The sequence below is a fragment of the Lactuca serriola genome, chromosome 5 (assembly GCF_051521515.1).
Source record: "Lactuca serriola cultivar US96UC23 chromosome 5, Lser_US96UC23_V15, whole genome shotgun sequence".
In the NCBI taxonomy this organism is placed as follows: domain Eukaryota; kingdom Viridiplantae; phylum Streptophyta; class Magnoliopsida; order Asterales; family Asteraceae; genus Lactuca; species Lactuca serriola.
The window spans coordinates 352810303-352817538 of record NC_136412.1 but is presented as its reverse complement, the minus strand read 5'-3'; positions in this window follow the sequence as shown (position 1 = coordinate 352817538).

The window sequence follows — 7236 nt, the reverse complement described above, 5'->3', positions numbered from 1 at the left end:
CAAAATTTAATATGTGCTAACGAGGGAACTTTCCATGTCCAAATCTCATGAGGTGTTTTGGCAACCTTCTTAGTAATGATAAAATTGAGGATGTGGGCGACTGTCTCTAAGGCATACTCTCAGAAGGAAATGGGAAGAGTGGCTCAACTCATCATGGAACGAACCATGTCCAACAAGGTCTGATTGCGCCTCTCTGCCACACCATTAAGTTGTGATGTCCTAGGATGAGTCAATTCTGAAACTATTCCACATTACTTGAGGTAGTCGTGGAACTCGATACTAAGATACTCTCCTCCTCTATCAGATCAGAGCATCGTTATCTTCCTTCCTAATTTATTCTCGACTTCATGTTTAAACTCTTAGAACTTTTCAAAGGTTGTTGATTTATGTTTGGTTAGGTAAATATCGCTATATCTACCATAATCATCTGTAAATGTTACATAAAATCGATTAGCATCTCTTGTGCTAGATCTAAAGCGTCCACACACATTTGTATGTATGAGGTCCAACAAACCTTCACCTCTTTCACAAGACCCAGTGAAAGGTGATTTTGTCATCTTGCCCAAAAGACAAGATTCACATTCATCATCTGGACTTAGTTCAAATGGTTCCAACACTCCATCATTTTGGAGTTGGGTGATTTTTTTCTTGTTAATGTGCTCAAGGAGAAAATGCCACAAGCATGCCTTGTCTAAACCATTAGACGAATCAATGTGAAATACACTATTGCCTAAGTTATCAACACAAGTCACAGTTTCATACACACCATTACAAGGTAAAACTTTAAATATAAAAACACCATTTTTATAAACAAGAATTGAACCATTCAAATCATTAAATGAGTAGCAAAAACCTTGTCTAAACAATGCATGAAATGAAATAATGTTTCGTGTCATTTCTGAAGAATAGCAACAATTAATCTAATTTAAACTAACATCACTACTAAGCATAAGTTGATAAGTCCTAATCTTGGTCACATGAGAAGATCACCTATTGCCCATGATTAGATTCATCTTCCCATGCTCCACCTCTTCACTTTCTCTTAGCCCTTGCAAATTAGAACAAATGTGAAAACCACATCCTGTATCAAGGACCCAAGAATGAGTAGATGGTGAGTTATTAGTTTGAATAGTGTATATACCTATCAGATTCGTTCTGCTAAAGACCCTCCACCAAACAAGGAAGCAGTGGGTGAGAGTGAACACCCATTCAACCGTCATTTTATAGGCAGTGTCCTTCTACTCCCGTTATAGTTCAGCTTCATTAATGAGACATACTAACGATCCAGCTGACTTAATCTTATATATATATATATATATATATATATATATATATATATATATATATATATATATATATATATATATATATATATACTAATTAACTTTTAATATATTATATATAAGGTGTATTTTAAAAACTTTTCACAATACTAGGTTTAAATTAAATTTTCAAAAATAAGAAATTAATTTAATTTAAAATAAACTACTTATGTTTTTAACTTTTATCTTTTAAGTAATCAAATAATTAAATGTAACTAAAACATAAGGATAATTCACAAATTCAAGATAAAAATATCTGATTACTAAGATAATTATACAGTTTTATATAAAATTAAAACATTATCTAAAGCAATTATCCTAATTCTATGAATTAAGAAAAAAAACAATTTTAGCTAATCTAAGGGTCCACCACATCGTGGCAGACAATTGCCACGTCGTGGTCGAATGGAAAAAGACGCGAATTCGAAGATCACCACGTCGTGGCTGAAGAACACCACGTTTTGGTGCCGCAACAGAATGACGATTATGTTTTCCTCCTTCGGGTTTTGTGATTAGAATTGTAATCGAGATTTAGAAAGCAGTCATGATTTAGATGAATGAGTCATGAATGAAATGAACATCAGATGTAAATATTAATTAGCAAACTTTGTATTGAACAGAGAATTCGAATACAATACTGATTACAATAAGCAGAAGGACTCATGTCTCTACTTCTATCCTCAGCCCCTATTTATAGGAAACATGAGTGTACAAAAAATACTAAGTCTAGACATTAAGCTTCGACAGAAAATGACTTAGTAAATAAACATGCGAAATAGACAATACAAAGCTTTGACTTTTACAACAAAATGACTCAACATTCTCCTCCTTTGTAAACAGTCGAAGTCACTCAATTAGTGAGAACTTGAGCTACTGAGTGCATTGTCCTTTGTATCTTTGAGTACCAAGTGAGTATCTTCTTCAACTCCTTCTTGTCTCCATCATTATTCTTGGTGCAGTTATTCATATGAACAATAAAGTTTGTATATTGCGAAGTTGTATATCTTTCAATATCAGCAACTTGAAACAAGAATCTTTTTGCCTTTCCCCTTGTATCTTTCCCTGCGAACATCATGCCAAATGGTTTGAGACAAATTTCACCATCAGCATATTTCATCAACTCCTGTTGTGGCTTCGTAGGTTCCATGGAAACATTAACCTTTCTTCCAACACCCAAAGCAAGCTCTTCATCAGTTAAGGCCAAGCAATCATAGTAATTATCTATGAATATCTTGAGATGCCCTAAGCCAAGTCTGAACACATCTAAATCAGTTTCCTTCAGTTGGTTTTCTTCCATATCTTTCAAGATTAATGCCACTTGAATGAGATCACTGAGATTCATCAAAGGAAAGTCGGAAATTGAGAAATCAAATGGTTTTTTGTCTGCTCGAACTGCAAAGTAACGAAAATTCTACAGTAGATTCTCAAACATAACATCTTTCTTGATAGCTATCACTCTTTTTATCTTTATCAAAGACCAAACTTCATCTTGATCTTTCCCAAGCGCAGCATGAAATCTAATTTTCAAGTATGTGTACTCATCAGGATCTTTGAATCTTTCACTGACCTTGTACTGTGTCGTGATAAACATCATTTCGTTAATGGGGAAGTCTAGTTGGCACATGTCTGAGTTCGAAGTGGCATAGTTTTTCCTTGGCTTTTTCTCAAATGCATACATGTGATTCCCCAATACTCTGGATTCAATTGATTCGAACGAGTATAACTTTGCAGGATCTCCTTTGTTCATTGTTGGTGGGTCATTTTCTCTTAGCCTCATTATGCTTTGAATATGCCTCTGTTTTTCTATCTCAGCATCGATTTCAGCTTTCTTCTCCTCCTTTGACTTTTCATGAGCAATACCTTTTCCTTTCCCAAGATTTGAAGTATCATGCTTCGCACTAGAGCTTCCTTTATCTGTCGAACCAATTTTAATTCCCTTAGGAATTACTTTTGTAATTGGTTTTGATGTTACAACTGTTGAAGGAATTGAGCTGGTATTCACAGGTAATGTCGTTTTTAGTTGAGTCGAATACACTTTCCCAACAACTTTCGCATCCTCCCCTTTACTTCCTTTTACTTCTCCCCCTTGCACCCCTGTGAAAGCAGGTGGGGCATTCTTCAGCAAAAGCGAAGTAAAATTTGTTATGGGAGCCAAAGCCTTCTGAATAGTCTGTTCCAACGAAGTTACTTTTAGCATTAGAAATTCAGGAGTTAAAATTGTTTACGAAGTAGGCTTGGACACAATGGCTTTTAGTTCAGCTAACAACTCAATGAGCTTAGCGAACTGCTCCTTGTCATGTTTGCTCTTGGCTTCGATAGTCGGCACAGTTGATTGATAGTCTTTAACAATCGTTGTATGTGCATCAACCACAATGTCAACACGTTGTTGTACTATCAAATTTTGCGAAGTGAGTTGTTGAAGCTCTTTTTCCATCTCTTGCTTCAATTCTTCGACTTTCAAGTTTACATCCTCCCTTAATTTCTTGACATCTTGGACAAAGAGAACATGACGTTCTTTTGCAACACTTTTTAGTTCTTGTAAGGCACCATCAAAGTTTTTCCCTTGAGTTTTAAGCCGAAGCTCATTGTTTTTATCATTTCCATCTATATTCTCAAGCAGTCTTCTTTCAGCTGCTTTTATCATCGCATCAACCTCCATACCAGAAAGCGAATGATTCGCACCAGAGTCAACTTGTGACTGAAGGATGGTATTTAATTTGCGATTCAAGATTTTGAATTGTTTACTCGACATAAGCATGTGGTCAGGTATTTCATCCTCCTCTGAATCAAAGTGTAGTTCTTCAAATGTTCCTCTGAAACCACCTCCTTCTGTTTCATCATCGGAATGAGCTTGAGAAGTTATTGGTTGTGAATCCTCAGGGGATTGAGATAGAAATAAAGTCGTGAAAGGATGTTTCAAAACATGATCAAATATGGGTGAAGTTGTAACATTTGGGTTTGAAATGGGAAATGGTGGTAACGAAGTATTTAGGCTCTCAGATGAGATAGGTAGCGAAGTGGACAAGATAATAGGTAATGATGTGTCGACACTCATGATAGGTGCCCCCATATCAGATACGTTGACAACCATATCAGAAGTATGTACCTCCTCATTAAATGATTTAGTAGAGACTACTTCGAGTGGAAATGTAGTTGTGGTAGAAACATGCGAAGTGATTGTTGAAGATACAATGGAAGTAGTTACTGTCGTTGAAGTCGAAACAATCGGAGTTTCAGGAACAACTTCATCTTCTAAGGAGACATCTCTAAAAACAAGCTTCCTCTTCTTATACAATTCCCAATAATGTGCTTCGCAACATCATGGGCTCACCTTTTCTTGGACATTGGAGAAGTAGGTGCAAGAATTTCTCTGATAACAATTCCCTTACTACTGACTTGTGTTTTGCGAATTGTTGGAGAATCATCAGATGAAGTCCGCTTGTGAGACAGTTTGCAAAGCTTCTTTAAAACTCCTGATTTTGAAGGAATAATCTCCTTCGCAGTCTTGTCAGATCCAACCACCTTCTGAACATCTTCCCCTACTGAAGACTTAGGTAATTCAATTTTTGTTTGTTCCTCATTGTTCGACTTATTTGCTTGCTTGGAAGACTCATCTTCAACATTCAACAAAACTCCAGTTTTAACATCTGGATTGATAGTCTTCATATATCTGACAAGCACTTTATGAGAAGAATGAACTTTGCGAAGCATTGTATCAGGAATTCTTGCAATGTTCGTAAGGATATTTTCATCATCCTCCACTGCCTTAGGGCATTGGTACTTGGTAAATTCTGCAACCTCTGCACCTTCAGGAACTTGAATGCCTGCTTTTTCATAAACGTGTTGAAGAATCAAGCTCCAATAACGAGCACACGAAATCCCCTTTTCCACAATTGTATTTTCAAGACTCTTAATAAATCCCTTCCATAATTGAGACCCATAATCCACATTTAGATCGTAGTAAAGCCCCATGACCATAGCATATACTTCCATCCTGCCTCTGTCAAAACCTACACTTCGACCTGTTAAACATCTGAGGAAAATTCCAAAGAGAAATTTCCACATACATGGCAAGCCCGACTTTCTGAAATCACTTATTTTGTCCAACGGTGGTTGATGCCCCATTTCATTGAGCATGTGAACAATCTGTGCATTGTGAGGTTTGAAGAATGGGGTTGAGTTTAGAATCTCCAAGAAACTGATGAACATCGACTTTGTCAATCGAATCCTTTTATCATTCACCAAGTTGAAAAGCGATGATGTCTGTTGCTTTGTTGTATGAAGTTGTGGAAGCCGCCATTGATAACCAGGTCATCGGAACGGAAAAAGAATTAAACATCACCGTGGCTAAAGGTGATAGTTTTAGAGCAACAATCAGCATCTTCAATTTCTCTGGATACGTCGACACAACAACATCAACCTGATAATTGGTACGTTGGATTTTCATCAGAGGTTGTGAGACAATTTCTTCAGTGTTGGATTGATTGCCTGCCATTGTTGAAAACTTGGGAATATCTTGAGAGAAAAATTCTAGCTTTTTGTTCGTCTAAGAATTATGAATCGCGTAAAGATTGCAGTGAAAAATTCCCTTTTTATATATTGCCCCAAAATTGAACCGTTAAAGAATTATAGACTAGGTTACGTGTTCCTGGAAACACGTAATTACGCGTCGTTGTAATGATCATGCCCTATTAAATGCCTTGAAACAAGGGCCAACGGTTACTTTAAACCCTTCGTAATCCCAGCTATTAAAATGAACCCTTCGTTTTTGGGTAAGGCTCTTTCGTTTATGGGATGTGAAACGAAATCATATGCCAGACTTGTGAAATCGTCAACCTAAGTTGGTAGTACTTAGAACCTAAAGGATTTCGTGAGTGCAAGTGATTCAAACGAATGAGATAAGAAGCAATTTTAAGAAAAATTTGGGATTCTGTGATGTCAAATTTTGTTGACACAAACCAGTGAAACCCCGGGCAAAGGTTACTTCGTTATTTACCAAGGGAGGTAAGCAACTGCTTTCGAGTTTTCCCGTGAAATACAATTGACTACTTGTAGAGAAGTATCAAAGGGATTCTTTTATAGGCTTAATTAGGTGGTTATGCGAATTTCGTTACATATCAACCTAAACATAAGGTGAGTAATTGTAACCGAAATTACTTGTTTGCTCGTTGTGATTAGGGACAAGTTTGCTTTGGATCATTTTGAAAAGTGACAACAGATTCAGATATATACTCACACGGAAATCATATTCATAAAAAAAATTAAATGTTGGATCCTGTTGGGAAACAAACATCGTGGGCTTCGAGCATTTGATCAGGACCAATCATACGAATGAATATGATTTGGAGTATATGAAACACCAGGTATAGAAATAAATGTTTCGTAAAATTCTGGAACATGGTTCCCCGTGAATTCCTTAATGTGTGAGGATTTTGGGTTTTACTTACTTCACAGACTCATGAAATAAGATCATTAACACAGATTGATGACATGTCTAAATCACGATTGGTTTGATAAAGTGATCTCAAGGACATGTGTTTTCGTGTGTGCATCGTGTTAAGAAATTTTGTGATGAAAAAGATTGGTTGTAAGATCGAATTTACATCTGTTATTTTTGGACCAAACAAAATACTCTTAACTCATGTGAGAAGAGTAAGGTAGCTCGTTGGACTTATGCGAATGTAAGCCTAATTTGGAAGAAACTTTCGTATGAAAATTTCATTAAGGCTTTCGTATGATACACATAGAGTCATTTGAGGCTTAGGTCGACATGCAGCAGCATGCTTCTAGGGACACCCTAACTAGTATATAGTTCAAAGAAATGATACCTTCCCATAGAAACATAAGCATGTCCTCTTTGAATTTTGCTCCCACTAGTACTGAAAAACACAAATCTAAAAGAACAAAATTAAAA